This window comes from Taudactylus pleione, unplaced genomic scaffold (assembly GCF_031769625.1).
Source record: "Taudactylus pleione unplaced genomic scaffold, aTauple2 ptg000436l, whole genome shotgun sequence".
Lineage (NCBI taxonomy): Eukaryota > Metazoa > Chordata > Amphibia > Anura > Myobatrachidae > Taudactylus > Taudactylus pleione.
In genome coordinates this window covers 4,760,468-4,788,108 of record NW_028284838.1, presented here as the reverse complement: position 1 = coordinate 4,788,108, position 27,641 = coordinate 4,760,468, and the positions used below count along the sequence as shown (strand labels likewise).

Here is a 27,641-nt window from a genome sequence, read left to right as displayed (position 1 = left end):
AGTTGTCAGCTCAAGTGGCACATGACTCAATGTCTGCTGCTTTAGTTTCTCCTGCAAATGCTGCTTGCAGGAAAAAAAAACTGATCTTTTCCAAGGGACCCACTGATGATGATGATGATGATGATGATGATGAGTCAACTCAGTGCATCAGAGTGAAACATTATGACATCTAGTCAGGCTTAAAATAATTGCCCACATATATTGATACCTCTACCATCACTCAATCTGATACTGTATACATCAATAGAATGGTGGAGTATTACTTAAATGATAATGTACAAATTATCATCTCATACAGTCCTTTAGAATACTGGGAAGAAAAAAGGCAATTTAGACAAACTAGCTATGGTTTACTTAAACTGTCCACCCTCCAGTGTGTGCTCAGAAATAATGTGAGCAAACAGTGTAGGTGGCTTCTTCTAAAAAATGGTAATAAACTAATATTCATCAAAATAAACAACAAATTCTATGAGGAGGACCTTTGCCACCAATTAAAATTAGCAGAAAGTTCTGTAATTTTGGATTCCAGTGTGGATGAGCCAATATTGTATGATAAAGATATTAATATCAGTGATATGGGTGATGATGACATCTTCCAACTGTGACAATGATTAACAACATTGTTAGCCTTAAGCCCATGGGTAGCTTTGTTTAACTAAACCACCAAGATGGTTTTTTTTGTGATGGCACAAACAAACCATGCACTTCAGCCACTAAAGTAGCAGTCCCTGTCACTGAAGTGCTTGGTTTGTTAAACTGTTCATGTCCTTTTTAATATACAACATAGGGGTGGGTGGTCCACTATTCATTATGGGCTTTGCCAAGATTGTGTGTGTTTGAGAGGCAGTGTTTATTACTGTATTAAAAGAGTGTTTTGGCCTAAATTAAAAATTATAATAATACAAAGTAAAATTCTGACTGCATTAAAACAAGATTACAAGCCTCCACACAATTATCACCACTCCCATAACTTATTAATTAACTATCAATTTTTACTTTCTACAGTTATCAATTTATATTGTCCTGAGGGTTGTGATTTGTTGGTTGGATTTAGTGTGTTTGAAAACCCATAATTTTTTCTGTTTCCTATGTAGTTTTTCTTTTATCAATGCTGTACCGTCAACTTAGTACTAGAGGTTTTCTACTTACACCCTCCTGAGGTGCAAGCAGAAATCTGACTAAACTAGTGCCGCATTAGCTGCCATAACCTACATTTCCCAACTTAAGTGCAGGGCATGATGAGGATAATTGAATAGCGCCGAGACCTCATTCCTGGTGCTATTCAACATTGCATGTAATTGAATTGCCCCCAAAGTTTGAAGAATTATTGATTCAATGTTTTCAGTTTCATCTCATCAGTAAACCAAATTCTTACAACATTCAAGAAAATAGTCCATATATAGTCCAAAATATAAATTAAACTTTGGTGTTAACATTGCATATGTACCATTGAAAGAACATTTTGTAAATTATTTTATTATTGATTTATATTATAATACTTTAAAAAACTGAGCTGTAGTTCTTTATGGAGTGCTGGACCAAGCAATCGGTCCCATGCTTCGGGTACGGAAGGGGCAACCAAACACACTTGTTTCATCCATTGTGCACTGATCTCCTAAAGAGAAAGTAAACAAGACATAATTAAATAGGACAGAAATTGTGGAGGATTCATGTAGTAAGAAAAGGTCAGAGCTCTGTTAGGTAGGTGTAAGTTAGGGCACTGGATTCGGTAATAGTAAGTCTGGCACTGCACCTCAAAGTACATTCAGATTTCAGCAAATCTATCAGCAAAGTAAAAGGGAAGAATTCCCATTCTGAAACAAGGGGCTACATTACTAAAACATCTAAAAAGGAATGTATACAGTAGGTGTTGTCACTAGAAACCAATTAGTTTTTAGCTATGTTTGTATCTAATGCATTAGAATGGTTGCTATGGCCAAAACCTCCCCTTTTTCTTTTTAAGAAATATGTAAATACACCCCTACAGTAGGTGAGCTCTCCTGCTATTGGCGCATTTATAATGGGTGCAGGGTGTAGGCCGCATAATTATACTTACCTCTCTGGAGTCCCGCGTTAGTCAGCATTGCAGTCCAGCAGAAATCACTGGGAAAATGGCACAGTCGTCCATTTTCCTGGTGTTTTGCGCAATAGGGAAGTCTCCAGGAACGTGGCAGGGGTACAGTGTTCCTGGAGACATGCACATGCTCAGTAGACTCTGGCACAAAGCCAGAGTCTACTGCGCTTCCAGAGAGGTGGGGGCATGCACGGATGCCTGCTCACGGGCCCCCTCCTCCCTTAAACCGTCTCTGTCTCCTACCCAGAAAGCATGCAGATAGAGCACCTGAGTTCAGATTTCACAGGTCAGTATTCTGATACAAGGGTAGGAGAATTGTTAAATGCCTATCCTATAAAACCAGCGGTGGATTATTGTAGGGATGTTTGGACAAGTAGTCTGGCCCTAGAATTAGAACAAGGCCTGGTACAAGCAGGAACTTGAAATGGTATAAAGAAAGGATGAGTTGATATGCATTCTGTATGTATGAATACATTTGAGAAGAAGTTGTGCTGTTTATTGCTACATATTTGTAGTACATATGGATGTAAATGTATAATGTTATATGATACTGTTGCTGATCTCCATTTTAAATCAAGGTCATTATCATTTTCAATGCTATTGGTGCAAACCCTTCACATCATTGTCCCACTCAAGGTATGGGCTGGAAGATGGAGTGGACAAGTAAAGTAGAGGGAATGCACTTTGTGATACCCTAGAGCAGTATTTCCCAAACTTATTCTTTAGGGAGCACTAACAGTGCATGTTTTCCTGGTCTCCTCAGAAAATCACAAGTGAAATAATTAGCTCCACCTGTCAGCCAGTAATGAATACACCTGTGCACAAACTAGGAAACATGGAAACCATGCACTATTAGTGCTCCCTGAGGAATGAGTGTGGGAAACACTGGCCTATAGTGCTCCCTGCTCTTCATGAAAAGCAGAGAACATTTCAATAGGTCATGCTGCACCACAGGGGTGATCATTTTTTAATTCTATTTCCAGTCTCGTGATCTGAGGGCCTGATTCACTACCGATCGCAACTGCGATTGCAATAGCGATAGCGATTATGCATGCAGTCTGACTGCAATAGTATGCTAATCCATTGTGATCGCTATGCCGCCGCAGCACAACATAAAGATTCCCACTTTATCTTACACACATGCATAATGTTTAGCAAGACTGCAAAACCATCACTACAATGGAGTACCATGGCAGCCTCACGCACACTTGCACAAGCTCTCACCTTGCTCAGAGAATGCTAGCTTCATCGCACGCTATGAGACAACAAGCTGCATATGGCATCGCAGTGGATAATTTATGCATGCCCCTGCAACAGCGTTCAAACACACTGGCACACCTTCGTTTCATAGCCCCCCCTCTTCACCTCTGCCAAACGGTGCTTCCTGTCAATCACTCTGCGATGGGTCTGCGTAGTCACTGCGATCGCTGTCCTGAATGAACTAGCTGGCTCACATACGCATACGCAGAATGCAACAAACGGCCAGTTGCGTGCATAATCACAGTTGCAATCAGTAGTGTATCAGGCCCTGAGATAGTTAAATAGAAGGAAAGGAAAGGTAGAGGCCCAAATGTACAGTTGTAGCCTGTAAGTGGCGAGCAGTGTTGAGCTCTAGGCGATAAAGCGTGTAGATTCTAAGCTGTGATTTGTTTTCAGGCAAAACCATGTTGGTCTTGCCTTAATAAAAATTGCTGCTTTAAATTTACGTGATACATCACCAAAATCTAGTGGCTGCCACAACTTGAAGGCAGTTACATTTGGGCCAGAGTGTGTGACAATAAGATCACGAGTGGAGATGGGCTCTAACCACTGACCCAATAGGAGCAGGGATCATGCAGGCAGTGTTGAGATTGAAAGTAATGGTCTGAGAGAAGTTTTTAGGGGTCTATTCATGTACACCATGAAGGGGTTACCAGTAATTACCACTATATAGCGCATCAAATTGATATGATATATAGTAGTTCTAAGGTGGTATCCACAAATACCTGTCTGGCAAAGCAGTCCAAAAAGCAGGCTCCTCTGCGATCCTGGGCAGAAGTGCAGTACACCAAGATATCTCGGCGCATATGTGGTAACTGCGTATGCACTGGCAGACGGGACATCAGCAGCAGGGCTGTGCATTGGTAGTAGGGAGGCCAATCCCAGGATCGGGATCAGCGGGATCCTGGGATTTTAGCCTAAAATGCCCGGGATTGAATCCTGGGATTGGAAGCCTCCAATCCCGATCCCGGCATTGGCCATAAATGTTTTATTTTTAAATGTCGGGCAGCACTGAGCACCTGCAGCTGAGTGCTCAGACGCTGCTCGGCTCTACCTTCCCCTCGATATGCGCAGGGTGACGTGGAGACAGAGGTCAGCGCAGACCTGAGCCGGATGGAGCGCCCGTCCACCCCTCTACATGGCCATGCTGTAATTTCCCTGCCGCCACCATCGCCGCCCGCCCGCCGCCCAATAAATCACTGTGAGCAGTGGGCGGGGGGACATTTTTTTTTTAAACCAGGCCAATCTCGGTTATCCCAGAAATCCTGGGAATTCGTTTTTTTCAATCCCAAATTCCGGGATTGAAAAAACGCCCGGTATTGGCCTCCCTAATTGGAAGCAGCAGAGCCGTTGCAGACCTTGTACCTTCCGACCTACCAAGATACCCTGAGATTGAGTCATCACTGAGAGGAGGTGGGTCAGATGTAGCGAAGGCAGGGTGAGGAGGCTATTACATAGCCGGGGTACAGCTGCCAAGATACAGCCACTGCAGGCTGAGATTCCTGCAGCTTATAATAATAATAATGGCAGGCTAAAGAGAATTTTAATGTATCAGATGTATTTACATAAAAAAATAGATGACATTATAATATTTATATATATATTATATTAATATGTAATATTTTTTTATATATAAATATATGATACATTAACATTATCCGTAGCCTGTAATTATTATTTGGGGGAGACTGAGGTAAAAACCCTACTGATCTGTGACCAGCAGGTCACACATGGCTACTAGTCTAGAAAAGGGGGCAGAGCCAGTGCCAGGCAGAGAGAATAGGGAAGCATTCAACTTCTCTACACTCTTCGTTTCACAGTACAGATTATGCCATCCTCAGATAGTGAATCTATAGGCAGCAGAGGAACAGAAAGCTGAGCTTTCCATTCTTCTATGAATCACTCAAACCATACTACTGTAAAGGGAAGCAATACAGCAACGGAGCGGGGGCACCCCTGGAGAAGTCATGAACTTTTCCATGATAATCCCCTTCGTGAATAGAACAAAGCAGTGAAAAGCCTTGTTTTCAGCTAAACAGGTCTTTTCAGTTCTTCATTAATAGACTTTAATATAGGTAGAAAGTAAAACTGAAGAGAAATATGAACAATTTAATTAATCTTAAACAGAGAAAACAGTAGTGAATAGATCAAATAAAATAATGAACATAAATTAGAAGTGGATAAAAGAAAAAAATCTGACTGAAAGAAAGGATAAAAGAGTATTAGAAGAATTAAGCAGTGTGAAGTCATTATAATATTTTTGGAGAAAAACTGTATTATTGAACAGAAATGTTAAAATACAGAGCTATAATAATGATATGAAGCATCCAGAGCACTGAAAAAGAATCTATAGCTGGGTACACACTGACAAATATATTGGCCGATCAATTGATATGCCAATATATTTGGTGCCTGTTGGCCAGTGTGTACCAGCGATATGTCTGTGAACGATGTCGTTCACAGATATATTGTGCTGTGCGGCACAGCCAATGGACAGATTTATCTGCAGACATATCTGTCCATCGGCAAGTGTGTACAGGTGATCAACCGTCCGCCCGTACACATGCAGAGGCAGCCACGGGGAGAGGGGTGGACCTGCCCCTGACCCACCCCTGGCCAGACTGAATGCAGCTGCAAGGCTGATCTTCCTCTCTAAATGTTCATTGTTTGCTGCTTCGATCTGTCAGTCCCTCCATTGGTTACCTGTTTTCGACCGAATTCAATAGAAATTACTTACACATATTGTAAAGGCATGTATATACTACACGAGAAAAATGTGCGATTGAACAATTACGACATCGTAATCGTTCAATCGCTCATAAATGTCGAAAACGACCAGCGATGTGCGCTCCCGCTGGTCATTTTCGACATCTAGTGTCGTCCTGTTTAGCAGGTCAAATTTCCAATGTCGCAATCATTATCGGGCCGGATCGATCAATGACCATTGATCAATGACCAGAAGCTCCGTAGCCACTCCCTGGACACTCCCTATCCTCCATTTTGTGTCATTCCCTGCGAGATGCGGAGCTGAAGCAGACAGACCAGCGGGGACGGAGCAGCAAAGCTAGATAAAAAAGGTAAGTACTGTACAAAAAAAGGCCCCCACTGACCACCAATGTCCCCTACTGTCCACCAACATCCCCCACTGTCCAACAATGTCACAGAGGGCTGCATGCAGGCCTCGATATGTGTGTATATATATATATATATACATATATATAGTATATGTATACTGTATATATATATATATATATATATACAGTTGAAGCATACAAATAATTGTTCCTCTCATATATATAGATTTATAGATATATACAGTCAAGGGCATAAATATTGGGACATTGACAGAATTTTCATAGTTTGGCCTCTAGTCACCACTACAATGGCTTTGAAATGAAACAAACAAGATGTGCTTTAACTGCAGACTTTCAGATTTAATTTGAGGGTAATTACATCCAAATCAGGTGAACGGTGTAGGAATTACAACAGTTTCTATATGTGCCTCCCACTTTTTAAGGGGCCAAAAGTAATAGTGTAGCATAGTGTAGCATAATGTGGCTGAGGCACATAAAGTGTAGCATAATGTGACTGGGGGCACTACAGTGTGGCATAATGTGCCTGGGGACATTACAATGTGGTATAATGGGACTGTGGACACTATAGTGAAGCATAATGTGACTGGGACACTGCAGTGTGGCATACTGTGACTGGGGACACTATAGTGTAACATAATGTGGCTGGGGCACTACAGTGTAGTATAATGTGACTGGGGGCACTACAGTGTGTGAAAAATGTGACTGGGGACACTATAGTGTGACATAATGTGGCTGGGGGCACTACAGTGTAGCATAAAGTGACTGGGGGCACTACAGTGAGGCATAATGTGACTGGGAACACTATAGTGTGGCATAATGTGACTGGGGGCACTACAGTGTAGCATTTTGTGACTGGCCCCCAGTCACATTATGCTACACTGTAGTGCCCCCAGTCACATTATTATACTACTACAGTGTGGCATAATGTGACCGGGGCACTACAGTGTAGCATAAAGTGACTGGGGGCTCTACAGTGAGGCATAATGTGACTGAGAACACTATAGTGTGGCCTAATGTGACTGGGGGCACTATAGTGTATTATAATATGTCTGGGGGCACTACAGTGTGGCATAATGTGAATGGGGACACTACAGTGTAGCATAATGTGACTGGGGGCACTACAGTGTGACATAATGTGACTGGGGACACTATAGTGTGGCAAAATGTGGCTGAGGCTCTAAAGTGTAGCATAATGTGACTGGGGGCACTACAGTGTGGCATAATGTGACTGGGGGCACTACATGTAGCATAATGTGACTGGGGGCATTACAATGTGGCATAATGGGACTGTGGACACTATAGTGTAGCATAATGTGAGTGGGGGCGCTACAGTGTGGCATAATGTGAATGGGAGCACTGCAGTGTGGAATACTGTGACTGGGGAAACTAGTGTGGCATAATGTGACTGAGGGCACTACAGTGCAGCATAATGTGACTGGGGGCACTACAGTGTGGCATAATGTGACTGGGGGCTTTGCAATGTGGTATAATGGGACTGTGGACACTATAGTGAAGCATAATGTGACTGGGACACTGCAGTGTGGCATACTGTGACTGGGGACACTATAGTGTAACATAATGTGGCTGGGGCACTACAGTGTAGTATAATGTGACTGGGGGCACTACAGTGTTGCATTATGTGACTGGGGGCACTACAGTGTGTGAAAAATGTGACTGGGGACACTATAGTGTGACATAATGTGGCTGGGGCACTACAGTGTAGCATAAAGTGACTGGGGGCACTACAGTGAGGCATAATGTGACTGAGAACACTATAGTGTAGCATAATGTGACTGGGAGCACTGCAGTGTGGAAAACTGTGATGGGGTAACTAGTGTGGCATAATGTGACTGAGGGCACTACAGTGTAGCATAATGTGAGTGGGGGCACTACAGTGTGACATAATGTGACTGGGGAAACTATAGTGTATGTGGCTGGGGCACTACAGTGTAGCATAAAGTGACTGGGGGCACTACAGTGAGGCATAATGTGACTGAGAACACTATAGTGTAGCATAATGTGACTGGGAGCACTGCAGTGTGGAATACTGTGATGGGGTAACTAGTGTGGCATAACGTGACTGAGGGCACTACAGTGTAGCATAATGTGAGTGGGGGCACTACAGTGTGACATAATGTGACTGGGGAAACTATAGTGTGACATAATGTGGATGAGGTACTAAAGTGTAGCATAATGTGACTGGGGGCACTATAGTGTGGCATAATGTGACTGGGGGCACTACATGTAGCATAATGTGACTGTGGGCACTACAGTGTGGCATAATGTGACTGTGGACACTATAGTGTGGCATAATGTGACTGGGTGCACTATTGTGTAGCATAATGTGACTGTGGCACTGCAGTGTGGCATACTGTGACTGGGGACACTATAGTGTAACATAATGTGGCTGGGGCACTACAGTGTAGTATAATGTGACTGGGGGCACTACAGTGTTGCATAATGTGACTGGGGGCACTACAGTGTGTGAAAAATGTGACTGGGGACACTATAGTGTGACATGATGTGGCTGGGGCACTACAGTGTAGCATAAAGTGACTGGGGGCACTACAGTGAGGTATAATGTGACTGGGAACACTATAGTGTGGCATAATGTGACTGGGGGCACTACCATGTAGCATTTTGTGACTGGCCCCCAGTCACATTATGCTACACTGTAGTGCCCCCAGTCACATTATTATACTACTACAGTGTGGCATAATGTGACCGGGGCACTACAGTGTAGCATAAAGTGACTGGGGACTCTACAGTGAGGCATAATGTGACTGAGAACACTATAGTGTGGCCTAATGTGACTGGGGGCACTATAGTGTAGTATAATATGTCTGGGGGCACTACAGTGTGGCATAATGTGACTGGGGGCACTACATGTGGCATAATGTGACTTGGGGCATTACAATGTGGTATAATGGGACTGTGGACACTATAGTGAAGCATAATGTGACTGGGACACTGCAGTGTGGCATACTGTGACTGGGGACACTATAGTGTAACATAATGTGGCTGGGGCACTACAGTGTAGTATAATGTGAATAGGGGCACTACAGTGTTGCATTATGTGACTGGGGGCACTACAGTGTGGGAAAAATGTGACTGGGGACACTATAATGTAGTATATGTCTGGGGGCGCTACAGTGTGGCATAATGTGAATGGGGACACTACAGTGTAGCATAATGTGACTGGGAGAACTGCAGTGTGGAATACTGTGACTGGGGAAACTAGTGTGGCAGAATGTGACTGAGGGCACTACAGTGTAGCATAATGTGACTGGGGGCACTACAGTGTGGCATAATGTGACTGGGGACACTATAGTGTGGCATAATGTGGCTGAGGCACTAAAGTGTAGCATAATGTGACTGGGGGCACTACAGTGTGGCATAATGTGACTGGGGACATTACAATGTTGTATAATGGGACTGTGGACACTATAGTGAAGCATAATGTGACTGGGACACTGCAGTGTGGCATACTGTGACTGGGGACACTATAGTGTAACATAATGTGGCTGGGGCACTACAGTGTAGTATAATGTGACTGGGGGCACTACAGTGTGTGAAAAATGTGACTGGGGACACTATAGTGTGACATAATGTGGCTGGGGCACTACAGTGTAGCATAAAGTGACTGGGGGCACTACAGTGAGGCATAATGTGACTGGGAACACTATAGTGTGGCATAATGTGACTGGGGGCACTACAGTGTAGCATTTTGTGACTGGCCCCCAGTCACATTATGCTACACTGTAGTCCCCCCAGTCACATTATTATACTACTACAGTGTGGCATAATGTGACCGGGGCACTACAGTGTAGCATAAAGTGACTGGGGGCTCTACAGTGAGGCATAATGTGACTGAGAACACTATAGTGTGGCCTAATGTGACTGGGGGCACTATAGTGTAGTATAATATGTCTGGGGGCACTACAGTGTGGCATAATGTGAATGGGGACACTACAGTGTAGCATAATGTGACTGGGAGCACTGCAGTGTGGAATACTGTGACTGGGGAAACTAGTGTGGCATAATGTGACTGAGGGCAATACAGTGTAGCATAATGTGACTGGGGGCACTACAGTGTGACATAATGTGACTGGGGACACTATAGTGTGGCATAATGTGGCTGAGGCTCTAAAGTGTAGCATAATGTGACTGGGGGCACTACAGTGTGGCATAATGTGACTGGGGGCACTACATGTAGCATAATGTGACTGGGGGCATTACAATGTGGCATAATGGGACTGTGGACACTATAGTGTAGCATAATGTGACTGGGACACTGCAGTGTGGCATACTGTGACTGGGGACACTATAGTGTAACATAATGTGGCTGGGGCACTACAGTGTAGTATAATGTGACTGGGGGCACTACAGTGTTGCATTATGTGACTGGGGCACTACAGTGTGTGAAAAATGTGACTGGGGACACTATAATGTAGTATATGTCTGGGGGCGCTACAGTGTGGCATAATGTGAATGGGGACACTACAGTGTAGCATAATGTGACTGGGAGCACTGCGGTGTGGAATACTGTGACTGGGGGCACTACAGTGTTGCATTATGTGACTGGGGCACTACAGTGTGTGAAAAATGTGACTGGGGACACTATAATGTAGTATATGTCTGGGGGCGCTACAGTGTGGCATAATGTGAATGGGGACACTACAGTGTAGCATAATGTGACTGGGAGCACTACAGTGTGGCATAATGTGACTGGGGACACTATAGTGTGGCATAATGTGGCTGAGGCACTAAAGTGTAGCATAATGTGACTGGGGGCACTACAGTGTGGCATAATGTGACTGGGGGCTTTGCAATGTGGTATAATGGGACTGTGGACACTATAGTGAAGCATAATGTGACTGGGACACTGCAGTGTGGCATACTGTGACTGGGGACACTATAGTGTAACATAATGTGGCTGGGGCACTACAGTGTAGTATAATGTGACTGGGGGCACTACAGTGTTGCATTATGTGACTGGGGGCACTACAGTGTGTGAAAAATGTGACTGGGGACACTATAGTGTGACATAATGTGGCTGGGGCACTACAGTGTAGCATAAAGTGACTGGGGGCACTACAGTGAGGCATAATGTGACTGAGAACACTATAGTGTAGCATAATGTGACTGGGAGCACTGCAGTGTGGAATACTGTGATGGGGTAACTAGTGTGGCATAATGTGACTGAGGGCACTACAGTGTAGCATAATGTGAGTGGGGGCACTACAGTGTGACATAATGTGACTGGGAAACTATAGTGTATGTGGCTGAGGCACTACAGTGTAGCATAAAGTGACTGGGGGCACTACAGTGAGGCATAATGTGACTGAGAACACTATAGTGTAGCATAATGTGACTGGGAACACTGCAGTGTGGAATACTGTGATGGGGTAACTAGTGTGGCATAATGTGACTGAGGGCACTACAGTGTAGCATAATGTGAGTGGGGGCACTACAGTGTGACATAATGTGACTGGGGAAACTATAGTGTGACATAATGTGGCTGAGGTACTAAAGTGTAGCATAATGTGACTGGGGGCACTATAGTGTGGCATAATGTGACTGGGGGCACTACATGTAGCATAATGTGACTGTGGGCACTACAGTGTGGCATAATGTGACTGTGGACACTATAGTGTGGCATAATGTGACTGGGTGCACTATTTTGTAGCATAATGTGACTGTGGCACTGCAGTGTGGCATACTGTGACTGGGGACACTATAGTGTAACATAATGTGGCTGGGGCACTACAGTGTAGTATAATGTGACTGGGGGCACTACAGTGTTGCATAATGTGACTGGGGGCACTACAGTGTGTGAAAAATGTGACTGGGGACACTATAGTGTGACATGATGTGGCTGGGGCACTACAGTGTAGCATAAAGTGACTGGGGGCACTACAGTGAGGTATAATGTGACTGGGAACACTATAGTGTGGCATAATGTGACTGGGGGCACTACAATGTAGCATTTTGTGACTGGGGCCCCCAGTCACATTATGCTACACTGTAGTGCCCCCAGTCACATTATTATACTACTACAGTGTGGCATAATGTGACCGGGGCACTACAGTGTAGCATAAAGTGACTGGGGGCACTGCAGTGAGGCATAATGTGACTGAGAACACTATAGTGTGGCCTAATGTGACTGGGGGTACTATAGTGTTGAATAATATGTCTGGGGGCACTACAGTGTGGCATAATGTGAATGGGGACACTATAGTGTAGCATAATGTGACTGGGAGCACTGCAGTGTGGAATACTGTGATGGGGTAACTAGTGTGGCATAATGTGGCTGAGGGCACTACAGTATAGAATAATGTGAGTGGGGGCACTACAGTGTGACATAATGTGACTGGGGACACTATAGTGTGACATAATGTGGCTGAGGTACTAAAGTGTAGCATAATGTGACTGGGGGCACTATAGTGTGGCATAATGTGACTGGGGGCACTACATGTAGCATAATGTGACTGGAGCACTACAGTGTGGCATAATGTGACTGTGGACACTATAGTGTGGCATAATGTGACTGGGTGCACTATTGTGTAGCATAATGTGACTGTGGCACTGCAGTGTGGCATACTGTGACTGGGGACACTATAGTGTAACATAATGTGGCTGGGGCACTACAGTGTAGTATAATGTGGCTGAGGCTCTAAAGTGTAGCATAATGTGACTGGGGGCACTACAGTGTGGCATAATGTGACTGGGGGCACTACATGTAGCATAATGTGACTGGGGGCATTACAATGTGGCATAATGGGACTGTGGACACTATAGTGTAGCATAATGTGACTGGGACACTGCAGTGTGGCATACTGTGACTGGGGACACTATAGTGTAACATAATGTGGCTGGGGCACTACAGTGTAGTATAATGTGACTGGGGGCACTACAGTGTTGCATTATGTGACTGGGGGCACTGCAGTGTGTGAAAAATGTGACTGGGGACACTATAGTGTGACATAATGTGGCTGGGGCACTACAGTGTAGCATAAAGTGACTGGGGGCACTGCAGTGAGGCATAATGTGACTGAGAACACTATAGTGTGGCCTAATGTGACTGGGGGTACTATAGTGTTGAATAATATGTCTGGGGGCACTACAGTGTGGCATAATGTGAATGGGGACACTATAGTGTAGCATAATGTGACTGGGAGCACTGCAGTGTGGAATACTGTGATGGGGTAACTAGTGTGGCATAATGTGGCTGAGGGCACTACAGTATAGAATAATGTGAGTGGGGGCACTACAGTGTGACATAATGTGACTGGGGACACTATAGTGTGACATAATGTGGCTGAGGTACTAAAGTGTAGCATAATGTGACTGGGGGCACTATAGTGTGGCATAATGTGACTGGGGGCACTACATGTAGCATAATGTGACTGGAGCACTACAGTGTGGCATAATGTGACTGTGGACACTATAGTGTGGCATAATGTGACTGGGTGCACTATTGTGTAGCATAATGTGACTGGGGCACTTTAGTGTGGCATACTGTGACTGGGGACACTATAGTGTAACATAATGTGGCTGGGGCACTACAGTGTAGTATAATGTGACTGGGGGCACTACAGTGTTGCATAATGTGACTGGGGGCACTACAGTGTGTGAAAAATGTGACTGGGGACACTATAGTGTGACATGATGTGGCTGGGGCACTACAGTGTAGCATAAAGTGACTGGGGGCACTACTGTGAGGTATATTGTGACTGGGAACACTATAGTGTGGCATAATGTGACTGGGGGCACTACAGTGTAGCATTTTTTGACTGGCCCCCAGTCACATTATGCTACACTGTAATGCCGCCAGTCACATTATTATACTACTACAGTGTGGCATAATGTGACCGGGGACACTATATTGTTACATAATGTGGCTGGGGCACTACAGTGTAGCATAATGTGACTGGGGCACTATAGTGTGAAATAATGTGACTGAGGGCACTTTAATGTGACTGGGGGAAATACCGTTTGACATGGTGTGAAGAAGTACTTCACTGTGACATACTTTAATGTGAACTAATAGGTACTTCTGTATGTGGCATAATGTAATTTTATTGGTAGGGGTCTCCGTAAATTAGTGGCCCTGGGATGGCTACCCAAAAACCTTAATCTGACCCTGCCAGCAAGTATGGCATATGTAATCTACCACTAATCGAAGTCTAAGTACAAACAGAAACACTGATATTTTTATCTTTATAATAAATGCTATTTGTTTTTTTGGGTGCCTAATGGAATCGAATTCTGGGATAATAACAATCCATGGAAACTTTATCTCATACTTGCCGACCTTTTGGCTGCTTACACTGGGATCAGGTTGGGACTGCGGGGGGCGGGGCTTGGCTGAGGAGGGTGGGTCTGGAGGCATCATTTTAGCTCCGTTCACCGCTGTACAATGGTGAGATTACCGGCATTGTGGTTTGGGGGGCAGAGCCACGATGACGCAATTCAACACAAATTGCGTAATTGGCCGCCTGTGCTGCCCACTTCACTGGGTGGCCCCAACCCCCAGGAGACTTGTCCACCCTTCCAGGTGGCCGGGAGCACCACCTGATTTTTGGGAGCCTCTCGGCCATTTCGGGAGGGTAGGCAAGTATGCCTTGGATACATAGTTTAATGTGTTATTATTAATAATGGATAATGTGATAAGGATTAGTAATCCACTGCCATAAAACAAGTAAATGAACAGAACAGGTGACTTCAATTCTTGACATGTTGCAATGGTGATACTTACTGTTCTCATGAGAAAACAACGTATATCATGAATCCACAGCCAATGAACCATGCGGCCATGAGTAAAGCGGGCACCAAGAAGCGTCGATATTCAGCAATACGTGCTGCACCTGCTGGGATGAAGATAGTAATAAAATCCCATATGACAAATTTTAACCCTTTTCTGATTGATGTATTTAAAGCTTTGTGACCAGACCACACTTTTACAGTTTTTTATGTGTTGGTTAAACTAAAATGTTGTCTGCTTCCTGCACCCTATTAAAGTCACTTTGTGTATGTGTAATTTTAATATTATAGAAGTAAAATCAGCAAAAAAATGAACTCCCATATTTCTTCCTATTTTACTTTTACCCGACAAGTGTAACCATAATGTAGTTACCAAACAGATCATTAACTAGACTATGGGGTCAATTTACTAAAGTTCGATTTTGCTTTTAGTGTGATTTGACATTCGATTTGAATTTGATTTTCATTCGATTTCGCATTTGGATATTTACTAAAGGCCAAATCGAATGTAAAATCATACTTAAAACTGAATTTTACTCAAATCGCACTCAAAATCGAACATCGGAAAAACATTGGTACTTTTACATAGATCAACACACAAATCTCTTATTTATTATAATTTGATTTGAAATCGAACACAAAATCGAACTTCAAATCAACTTTAAATCCCTAAATGAACAGACCTGCTTTATGCTTTCGTTTTTAGCATGAGCAGGTCGGATTGACACAGATATATGCATACATCGGTGAGATGCATGCATGTATCTTACTATGAAAAGCTTAGAAAGAGTGAAATTTAGAAAAATAATTACTTGGGGTCCCCCCTAAAACATGCCCAGCCCCTTACTTTTCATAGCCAGTCCTGGTTGTGTAAGTACAGGGAAAAAATTGCGTAGTGTTCCCCCTGTACACAACCAGCACTGGGCTCTGATCCTGTCCTGGTTCTGCAATTACAAGGGAAAAAATGCATAAGGTTCCCCTGTAATCTCCAGGACCAACACCGGACCCTTTCTAGCGGGCAGCTGATGCCACAGCCAGGGGAGCCCTTTCACCGGGCCCCCCAGCTGCCGCATCAGCCCTGACCACTAGTCAGCCCAAGCCAGGGATCCCTGGGGAGCTGGGGAACCCCCAATAAAGGGGTGCACATCTCCAGGGCACCCATGGCCTAGGCTGATAGCCCAGGGCTATCCCCACCACCCCAGGGCGGTGGGTGGCAGGTTGATAGTGTAGGTGTTGGTCCGCTTCTCCCCATAGGCATCCATCCCGTAGCAAATCATGGTCTTGGTAAAACAACAAAATGAATAAACATGAATTACGAACTAGATAACAACCACGATGGTTGTTACCTTCCGAATGAAGAGCTCATATGTGGCTCAAGCCTTTGTAGAGCTGTATCTGAGCATTTATTGGCTGAGAGAGGTCAGCCCCCGCCTCTCTCAGCCAATGAACGGCTCCCTCCATTGAAGACAATGGTGGGAACCACAGAATAAACTTTAATAACCCTGCGGCTCTCCATTGACTGTTCGATTTGTACATGAACATGCCAAATAAAACAGCAAATCACTGGTCTAAACCGAACCAAATCGAATTAGATTTAGAAAATGCTTCTAAAATCGAATTTTAGTAAATGAGGGATTTGAAGAGGGATTTGTACTTTCGATTTGATTCGATTTGAGGTGAGCTAAATCGAACATTAAATCAAAAGTAAAAACGAACTTTGATAAATAAACCCCTAGATCTCTCAAGTATAGGATACATAATACTGGGGGTGAGGGCATTTGTTTGAATAATTTATCTATTCATTCTTTTATTTAAAACACAGTAAAGATATGTGCTATTTAACTGGTGATGAGCAGCAAATATTTCTGTACACCAGTCTTCTGGAGCCACAAAGGATATTTCTTCTCCTAAGAGTGGTATCTGGAAACATAGGCTGCATTCCCAGTGGGGGCGATACACTAAGTGCTTGCCCTCTGTAAATGCAAGCTACATTTAATTTAAAATTAAGATTTTTACCACCTTGTTAAATTTACATCTGACTCTGAATTAAAACTTATGGGCTGATCAGAGTTGCAGGCAAATTGGCTGCCAGTTGCAAATGAGGTATTTCGAGAGGGGGGTTTCCAAATATTTGTTTTTAGAGTAAGTGTGGCCAGTCCATGAAGAGGGCATAATTAGTACTTAACTAGTTTTAAAATGCATCATACAAAGTGTAGTGTGTATCATAATTCCAGCATATACAGGACCAGCGATCACAGTATTCCATTAGATGCAGCAGTAGGGCCATCCTGCCATAACTGAATGTTTTTATTTCAAATGTGATCACCATTTCAGAGCATTGGAGCAAGTCCAGAAGTCTGGGGGAACAGCAGAAAAATCTAGCACTGCCCTGGACATATATGTACATATTGGTCTTGTTATGCACTGGATAACAGTAATAATAATTAACCCTATATGTGGTCTTTAGCAGTGCAACCCTAACGGTGCATGTTTTCCAGATGTCCTACTTGGTTCACACATGTATTCATTACTGGATGACACATGTTAATAGTACCAAAGGTGCTAATTATTACTTTTGTGATACCTAGAATAACATGCAGCACTAGTAACATTCTATTATATACTATTTCTATTGTGGTCATGGTGTGGGCTGGGGATGGGGGTTTCCCGGCAACCAGAAACCCCCCTGCATTTGCCTATGGCTACAGTTGAGAGCAGCTGCTTTAGCCTGCTTTACTACATACCTTACGCTACGCGATTATCCATTCAACTAATGCAGTGGTACTTGCGTGTGCAAGAAGAAACCCGTACAGCCCATTGACTTCTAGCAGCCAGAACCATCATCATTAGTATCTGCACTTGCACCAGTCCCATACTAGGTGTAAGCGATCTTTCAGAAACAGGCTCCCCTACCCATACGCATGACTTAGAATCACAAGGAACTTTAGATACACGCCCATGACACTCCCATGGCACTCCCCCATGTTAGGGCAGTTACGTGCAATCGCATTGTCACTGCCCTATGTGTGCCTCCAAAACTCCCTATTTCACAGAAAGACAGCTCTAGAAAAGTAGCATCTGACTCAGAATAGGACATACATATGCACAAATACGTACATTTGCATCTGCGCATGTGCTGTAGGCACAAAGACCCCATTTGCACCCATTAATAGAGATCCATGTGACTCAGAATCAGCTTCTAGAGGTCAAGAATAAACAAACTTAAGATCACTGGTTCATCTGAGCAGACTGTTTATACACCTGGCTATAAATGTCTCTAAACCCAAAATGATTATACACCTGGCTATAAATGTCTCTAAACCCAAAATGATCTTTGCCTCTTAACATGCTCCTGTACTGTATACAGATGACACTGAGCCTGGGGAAGTTGCTACTGACCATTACTGGCTGGGTTAATCTGTTTAAAACAAATTGCCTTCCACAGCTGTTATATGTGCGAGTATTCCTGTCCAATCTTATAAAACATTTCAATCATCTTAAAAGGTTAATGACTTCATTTATTTGGAATAGAAAGAAAGATTTGGGTATAGGAAACAAAGATCCTTTAGAAGTAAGTGGTCTAGCTGTATTGGAACTCTGCCTATAAGTCTCTGAATCACAGCATGAGCATATTTATCCAGGGATCTGAGAACCTGTTACTGCATTACCGCTGCAGCCAGCCTAGTAGCTGAAGCAGCAGGCTCTTGTGCTAATCTTCTAATGACTTTATTTTCAAATATTGTTAGTGTACACAGCAAAACAATGATTTGGAATAGTGCATGTAGGGTGTGAGAGATATTCCATTCACTAGCACGTTGCCTGCACCACTGCTCTCCTGCCAGCCCTTTATGGTGCTACAATAGTATTCATGATTTCATCTCTGTATCTAACCAGCAGTTTCAGAAACAACAACAGGTAAAAGCTCTGGGGCATGGGTCTGGAGGGGAGTCTTCATTGTCAGAGGATTATAGGCTTCCAGGGTCTGCTTAGTACTCTTATATGGAATTAAGCTATGCTGTTAAAGCTAAGTTTAAGAATAGTCCCCCTCCAACTTTCATAATGACAAATTTGGTTCAAGACTTAAAGAAACTAAACTCACACTGACATCTTAGGGCAGGGTTGGCCTCCAAAACATAATTCCAACAAATTAGATCAAAGCTGAAAATAATTTAGGGTCTATAAACCATAACGCTGCATGGGAAGATGTTTTTGAAACCCCAAAACTGGTTCCCATAAATATCAAATAATGCAACAGGACATATGCAATTTAACATTATGGGTGGTAAGTCACCAGAATCGGTATTTAATGCCAACTGTGTGGATGCCTCCTGTCACAATACTGACAGCAGCATCCCAATGGTTGATATCCCCCCTTAGTGCCTATCCCTAACCCTAACCCCCCCTTCCCCAGTGGTGCCTAACCGTCCCCCCTAGGGGTGCCTAACCTTAACCCCCCAAAACCTAATGCTAACCCCACTATGTAACTTAAACCTAACCCTCCTCTGATATGCATTTTAAAAAGAATACCTGTTGATAGAACTGGAGCAGGGGTCCTATATGAGCCCCATCCCTCCTCTGCTACAACCCTCCTTAAAATGTGCTCTACAGCTCATTCTTCTTGCTTTGTGTGGAGTGAGGGGTTCAGGATCTTTTGCTCCTCAGGCTGTGTGGCATTGGGTTATGACATCATACCCCTAGGACAGCCTGCATTGAGCTCTTCTCCATTCTAGGGCCATAGTACCCACAAGGTGGTACAGGCAGCTACCTAGGGCCAAGTGGCACATAGATGTCTATTTTTGACTGAATAATAAGCCCCATGGCATTGAGCTTGGCTACTTAAACTGTGGAGCATTACAGTGCTGGAATGGTTAGAGCAGGGAGTGGGACTGTAGTGCTTTTTCCCAAACAAAGAGCAGCAATGGAGGTTTCAGCATTACTGTCACAGAGCTCTTCCAGTCATGGCATGCTCTCCCACCTTTCTTTTTTGTTCTTCATGAATCCAGCAACAAGGTTAGTATAGGAGAGGTGGGGAGGACTAAATTCATGTGGGAAGGTGCAGGATGGTCTATGGGACATGAGGTCTACTGACATTTGGAGAGATTTGATGGCATATGGGTGAGAAGTAGGTAGGTCTGATGGTATGTAGGAAGGTGTAGATAGGTCTCTGCGACATGGAAGGGTCATGTGGTTAGGTCTGATGGCATGTGGAAAAGTGTAATGAGGTCTGATGACAAGATATTTGATATATTTATTGATTTTTAGAGGCTCTTAATTTCTGACCGGTTGTACTTGTTTGATCTATAGATTACACTTAAAGAATCTTATTTGCATTATTTGATATTCACTACTTGAGTGTGAGAATTCTGTACTGGTCTTGTAACAGCTCAGCTTTCCAGGTGGTAAAAAGTATATATTTTCCAAACAGAGGGCCTGATTCAGAGCCGCTTGTAAGCGGCTGCTCGTTCACTCTGAGCGATGTTCGCACAACTGCGCATGCGTATGGTTCGCAATGCGCATGCGCATACCAGTCATTGCGGTCGGAAATAGTGCGCTCGTAAAACAACAAGGGGCTGCTAATTTGATTGACAGAATGTAACGTTTGTAGGTGGTAACAGGGGAAGGTGCTTGAAAACGGGGTAGTGGAGATCCGAACGCAGGCGTGCTTAACGGTCAAAACGGCGTTTAATTGGAGTGCATGTTTAGTAAAGGAGCATCGTCGACCAAGTCACTTGGTTGTCTTTTATCCTGAACTGCTCGCAGTGATAGCGGGAAGTAAATTGTACCACAAGCACTGCGAGCAGTTCAGATGCCTTTCGATGTTCCCGATTAATCTAATAAATAACGGAGATGACGTGTGATGCGAACGGCAAAGGGGTGTCTTTACAAAATAGCGAGCGCATTTTTTGGACGCTCGCTCAGACATAGAGGCGTCAACACACTGCAAAGAGCAAGCACTCAATTTAAATATCCGGCCCCTTTTTAAGAATGAGCGTCCGCAAATAGCGTCCGGGTTTGAATCAGGCCCAGAGCCCCATCTTTCTAGGAACTGGGCAAGCAGCAACAGAGCTTAAGGTACAACAGGTACTTAAGGCTGGAATATAAGTAGGAGAGAGCAAAAACCTCTGACAATTATCCTGTCCTGACTGTGGTGGGGCAGTCCCACTATCAAATCCTGGAATGCTGTATTTTCCCTGCACACACATACACACACACACATATGCAGTATATATAGTTACATACATATATCTATATAAATATATATATATATATGTATATATATATATATATATATATATATATATAATTACACACACATACACATATGTATATATATATGTGTGTATATATATATATATACACAGACAAGAATATATATATATATATATATATATATATTGTATATTACAGTTTAATATAATGTTGTTTTTGAATTATAAGGGTTTGAAAAATGTCAAAAATACACTAATCTTGGCATGTGCGAGCATACAAAAAACTAATCTTGATTAAGATATAAAAAAAGAAATGTTCAGAACGTAACATGCCTTTATGTGATATACCACATGACTAGGTTTTAAGGAAGTCAATATTTCAAGGTCATCGATCAAACATTTAAATACTGATTTAAAGCAAACTAAATTCTATAAAAATATTTTGTTTATTCTTTAATGTTTTAAGATTACCCATAACATATTTAAAGTTTGTCATAGTAACGTGAAAATTTCTGACTTTGTACTGCAGTTAAATAACAAACATGTAAAAAAAGTTTGCCAATTTTTGGGGTCTTCATAGGCAAACACAGGGGGGGTTCCTGTTGCCTGGCTAATGCAGCTGTTTTCAACTGTAGCCATAGGCAAATGCAGGGGGGTTTCCAGTTGCCGGGAAACCCCCATCCCCAGCCCACACCATGACCACAATAGAAATAGTAATATAGTAGAATATTACTAGTGCTGCATGTTCTTCTAAGTATCACAAATGAAATAATTAGCACCACCTGTAGATCTTTCAACATGTGTCAGCCAATAATAAATACACCTGTGCATCAACTAGGAGATCTAGAAAACATGCACTATTAGGGGTGCACTGCTATAGACCATCAATAGGGTTAATTATTAATGCCATATAATAATAAACTATCCAGTGCATAATGAGACCAATATGTACGTATATGTCCAGGGTAGAGCTAGGCTCTTCTGCTGCTCCCCAAGACTCCCGGACTTGCCCCAATGCTCTGGAATGGTGCCCACATCTGAAACAAAAACATTCAGTTCAGTCAGTATGGCCCTACTGCTGCATTTAATGGCTTAGTGTGTTCACTGATCCTGTATATACTGGAATTATGACACTCAAAAGTTCAAAACACTTTGTATTATGCATATTAAAGCTGGATAAGTGCAAATTATGCTCTCTTCATGGACACTCACTCTAAAATCAAGCATTTGGAACCCCCCCCCCTTAGAAATCCTACGTTTGCCACTGCGCTTGTTACTTTTTTAATCTTGGCCTCATTGTTTTTTTAATTTATTTAGTCAACTGCTTTATACTGTTAATTGGAGACAGCAGCAATTAATGTTGCGTTAAAACATTTTTTTTCTGAAATTGTAAGAATTAAAAACCTGATAAATTATTATGGTAATATTACAAATCATAACAGTGAATTGTTTTGACAAATTTAAAAGCAGGAAGATCCAGGGCTCTGGTGTTGGTTGGTACTTGTCCTTGTTTGCACTGACAATCCACTGTTTTGGGAAAGTATAGTTGTTGACCATAGCAATCTACCAAACTCTACCAGATTCCATCCATCCATCCATCGTATCTATCTACCTGTCTACCTACATAGATGGTATGTAGTAATTTTTTCTGCAATCAGTATATCAATAGAAACTATGTCAAAATTAGAATGCCAGCATCTTATTCAAACATGGTTGTAATGCTACTTAAACTTACTGCTACAAAGAGTACATTCTGTTGTTACATTGTTGTGTTTAGGAAATGCTACATTGTATAAGCCAGAGCAAATATACTGCTGTTATATGTGACCAAATAAATTGTGAATGTTTATATATATTTTTAAGCTATTTAATTTTTACATGGCTTAATAAAATATGTATATGCAATTTACTAGTCTATATACTATAGGCACCTCTTTTGATTAGGATACACCTGTGCAGTTATTTCTGTGTTTTCTATGGTTTATGTGAGTTTGGCAATTACCTCTTCTTTTACTGCTGCCAGGTGTATACCTATAGATCCAGCGAGTACATCAGGCGCTTGGTAATCAAGTGCTAGTACCATTTTTTTTTCTCTTTTCACATTTACAGTGGGTTGCAGATCCCACTTTGTGTGGCAGCTAAGTAGTACAACTAAATTCTCACACAGACCTTATTGCGCACCTGCCCTTTTAACCCTTACCAGCCAGAATGTCTAAAATAATATATTGTTTGAATCTGGAGTTTATAATAATCATGATCACACAGCAGATACAAAAATCTATTTACAGCTTTTTTTCAGCCCAAACTTTATTAAAACCTGATCTTTAGCCTTATGTAGACTGAAGTAGTCTATCTATTACCAACACACACTACAATTTACTTGCTGTACTGTAATATAGTGAATTTAATTGAATAATAACTTCATGGTTTATTATGCAGTAAACTTTAATAATCAAATCCAATCTATCAAAGTACTGTTAAACAAAATGCAGTCCATTATTTAGCTTACCTGTCCCATCCATTCTTTTCCCCCCATGTACTGTATACTGCCAAGCAGCACAATCCTCACTAGTTGTTTTCTCAGTGTAGCTCAAAGGCTTTAAATAGCGCTTACAGTGGAATGTATGGCAGCTGTTGGCACTAACAATGCCCGTCCACTTGCACTGTTATTCTAGGGGGCCAAGAGGTGTGGTTACATTCACTTTTGACATTGGATTAACACCCACTAAATAAAGCATTTTTTTATTTGTATTTATTAAAATAGCACTAAATTAATTTAATATTTACTATACAAGGGCAAGCTCAGCCTTATCATGCAATCACTATCCACATTATGCCCCCACCAACCTTATTGGGCACCCCATTAAAACATTATGCTCCCATAGCCACATCATGCCACTCCCAGTCAGATTATAAGTGCTTCAGAAACCTTTACTGTCAAATAAGCCAATTTATATAATGAGATCCTGTAACTCTTTATGTAGTGGCTGTCTTATAGGGACCACTGTTGATTGCTTTTTATATTAGAAGGATCAGTATGTGGAATAGTTGTGTGGTTGTAGACTGCACAATATATGGGTAGATTTGAATAATGGACAAGAGCTCTGCAGCATATATAGCCATGTATCATTTAAAAGTGAGAATCAATGCAAGTTAAAGAATGCTGGTGGCTCCAACATGCTGTTGCCTCTGCACTGGGAGTGCAGTGAAATGATCCATGGTTAATTAGTGGACAGAGACAGGGAAAGATGCTGCTAGTGTCAGGGTGCTTCACAGTAGCTTGTGGGAGGAGCAAGACTGATGCAAGCTGTGTGGAGTCAGCACAGCTCTGCTCCGATTGGCAAATGTTACTGAGGGAAGAAATAGAATGAGTCTCGGCAGGTAGCAACTAAAGAGCCCCCCCACCAGGATGCGGTTGTTCCTCCCCATTCTTGGTGGCACACGTCCACATGAGGACCATACTGTACATCCTACACCCGAAGACTACACCTACCTCTTTGCTGGTGCCAATACCACTTTCCACATGTGCAGTAGACTCCTAGCACAAAGTCATAGTTTTCTCATTGAATGCGCCAGCAAAAGAGGAGGGGAATAGCACTGAGAATGTACACGGGCTCCTTCCTCTCTTAAGCTGCCCCTGCCTAAATCTACAGTATCCTCCCAGAATCTCTAACCCTCTATCTTCACCTGCATTACTGAATGTCTCTGTCATTTTAGCTTGAATTTCCTTTCACCACCTCAAACTCATTCTTTAAAAAATAGAACTAATAATGTCCCCAGCAGACAACAGAAACTGCCTAAATGATGTTCAATATCTGCCATAAACATGAAAATAAACCTTATCTCCGAAGTGATTAATATATGTCAATAGGTAATAAATAGCATTTTTCTGAATAATAGACTTCATATAATGGACTGTCACAATTTTACATTTTATTTTGCACGTTATTTAAATGAGAAATCATTTTAATGACCCAAGTTACTGTATTTGTACAATATGGCTCTAAGAAAAAACTTTCAGTTCAGTATCTATTTACTAGTATCAGTTACTGTAGGACAAATCCAGACAGTACTGTTCGACACTTGTCTCTTGGTAATTATTGATCATTTGTTTCTCAGCTTGAAAGGACAGATGTTCTTTCCAGTTAACCTCAATATACTTTCTCACAGCAGGATAAATAGATCTAAACTCAGTGCTTGCCCAATGCTTTATCCAGTGTACCTAACAGTTCCATGGAAGGATTCAATATAAAATTTGCATAACTTCTATTTGACCCACAAAACTTCACGTTTTAGAAAATCTTTTAAAAGAGAGTACTTTTCTCTTTTCTTTCTAAAATATTTTAAAAGTCAAATAACTGACCATTGCTTGACAGGGTGCAATTTACTACTGTTTTTTCATTTACCCGGTGAGGTGTGAGGGCGAGCCCTGACGTCCTGCCCCTCACCCGGCCATCATGCGACCCGCTCCGGGGACAGTGGCAGATGAGGAGTTTGACTGGGGCGGTACACTTGACAAACCATAATGCAGGTGACCTAAGGCGAGCTCAGGGAGTACAGAAACCTCCCGTGGAGCTATTTTTACTACTACCTGGTGATTTACAGGTGAAATTGCCAAAACAAGCTTTTTTCAACCTGCAAAAAAATTGCCAGACACAAAATAAATCACTGAATCTATCGATTTCTACATTGCTAGGCCTAAAACCCCTAGGGGTACTCTATGAAAGTTGTAAAATGATTGGGGCACTGAAATTCATTGGACAAAGGGCCTGATTCAGAGCCGGACGCTATTTGCGCTCGCTCGTTCAGAGAAAAGGGGTGGTTATTCAAATGAACCGTTCGCTCTTTGCGGTCTGTTCACGCCTCTAGGTCTGAACGAGCGAACAAAACTTGCGGTCGTTTTTTGGAAAACTACGCCCCCTGGCCGCTCGCATCCTACGTCATGTCCGCTATTTATTAGATTAATCGAGTACATCGACCAGCGTATGAACTGCTCGCTATTCTTGTGGTTGGTTTTTCCTACTGCAATCTTGCGAGCAATTCTGACTATAAAATAACCCAGTGACGTGGTCAATGATGCTGCTGTATTAATTATGCACACCCATAAAACACCCGTTTTGACCTTTAAGCACACCTGCGTTCTGATTTCCACTCCCCGTTTTCAAGCACCTTCCCCTGTTACCACCCACATACGCCTCCTCCTGTCACTCAAAATAGCAGGCATTCGCTATTTAGCGAACAAACGATTTTCGGCCGCACTGACTGGTTCGCGCATGCGTATTACGATCCGTACGCATGCGCAGTTGTGCAAACATCGCTCGGAACGAACGAGCGGCCGCTTACGAGCGGCTCTGAATCAGGCCCAAACTCCACTAATAAAGTTTAAAATGGAAATTGGACATCTTCCCCATATGCTCTACCAGCCCCATCAACAGACACCCAGGCTGTTTTCCACTATTACAATTTTTTTGTGAAAAATAGCCCCAGATAGGGCTAGCGCATTTATGAGGGTGGTGGGGACATGCTGCAAAAAGCCAAAACTACCCGTCCCAGAGACTATAGGCCTGAAAAAAATACAGTGGCCTCCATGCTCTGCAGGTATAGGGTTATTATAAAGAATGTGAACCCTGGTGGCAACTTTGCCACATCAGTGGTACCAATATATACCCTGTGTCCTGGTCCATTATACAAAAATAGCAAAGCCTTAAACATACTCATAAAATTTAGTTGAATTAGAGAATCCCCAAACCCTCATTTACCATGTTATTATATATAAAAGCTTCTTTACTGCTTTCTTGATCCACCATCATCCACTGGGAAAAGATTTTGTCTACTGTTGTTTTATGGAGGGGTAGAGGAGAAAAAATGATTGTGTACAGTAGCAATAGTCATTGCTAAACAACCAAAGCTGGGTGTCTCTGGGATTTACCTTTTTTTGCCAGTCATTCACAAGTGGTTAAACACACTGGTCCTGTGATAGGCTGCTGCAAAGGGGAGTTTTGTTGACTTACTGCTTTGTTTTGAGACTTGTTAAATCTATAAAACAATGCAGCTATCAGTTTGAATGTCTTTTAATTTCAAAAGTGCTCTTACATGTAGCACATCCCTACAAAAATGGATGGACCATTCAAAGGAATTGGGAAGATCACTTAATATATAAATATAAAAAAACTAATTGAACAGCATCCACACCCCCCCCAAATCCTCAAGCAACCCTGGCAGCAGACAACCTGTGCT

General features: G+C 42.6%; 1 long non-coding RNA gene across 2 annotated transcripts; it reads right to left on the bottom strand.

The window, feature by feature from the left end:
• Positions 1-1,455: 1,455 nt before the first annotated feature.
• Positions 1,456-23,981, bottom strand: LOC148505828 (uncharacterized). 2 transcript variants are annotated; one of them, XR_015869838.1, is made up of 3 exons: positions 23,914-23,981; positions 15,191-15,299; positions 1,456-1,615 (listed from the first exon to the last, which is right to left on the bottom strand). It is a non-coding gene; the product is annotated as an uncharacterized LOC148505828 (long non-coding RNA). The 2 variants fall into 2 exon arrangements; XR_015869837.1 differs by having other exon boundaries at positions 15,191-15,302; positions 23,914-23,980.
• Positions 23,982-27,641: the final 3,660 nt, after the last annotated feature.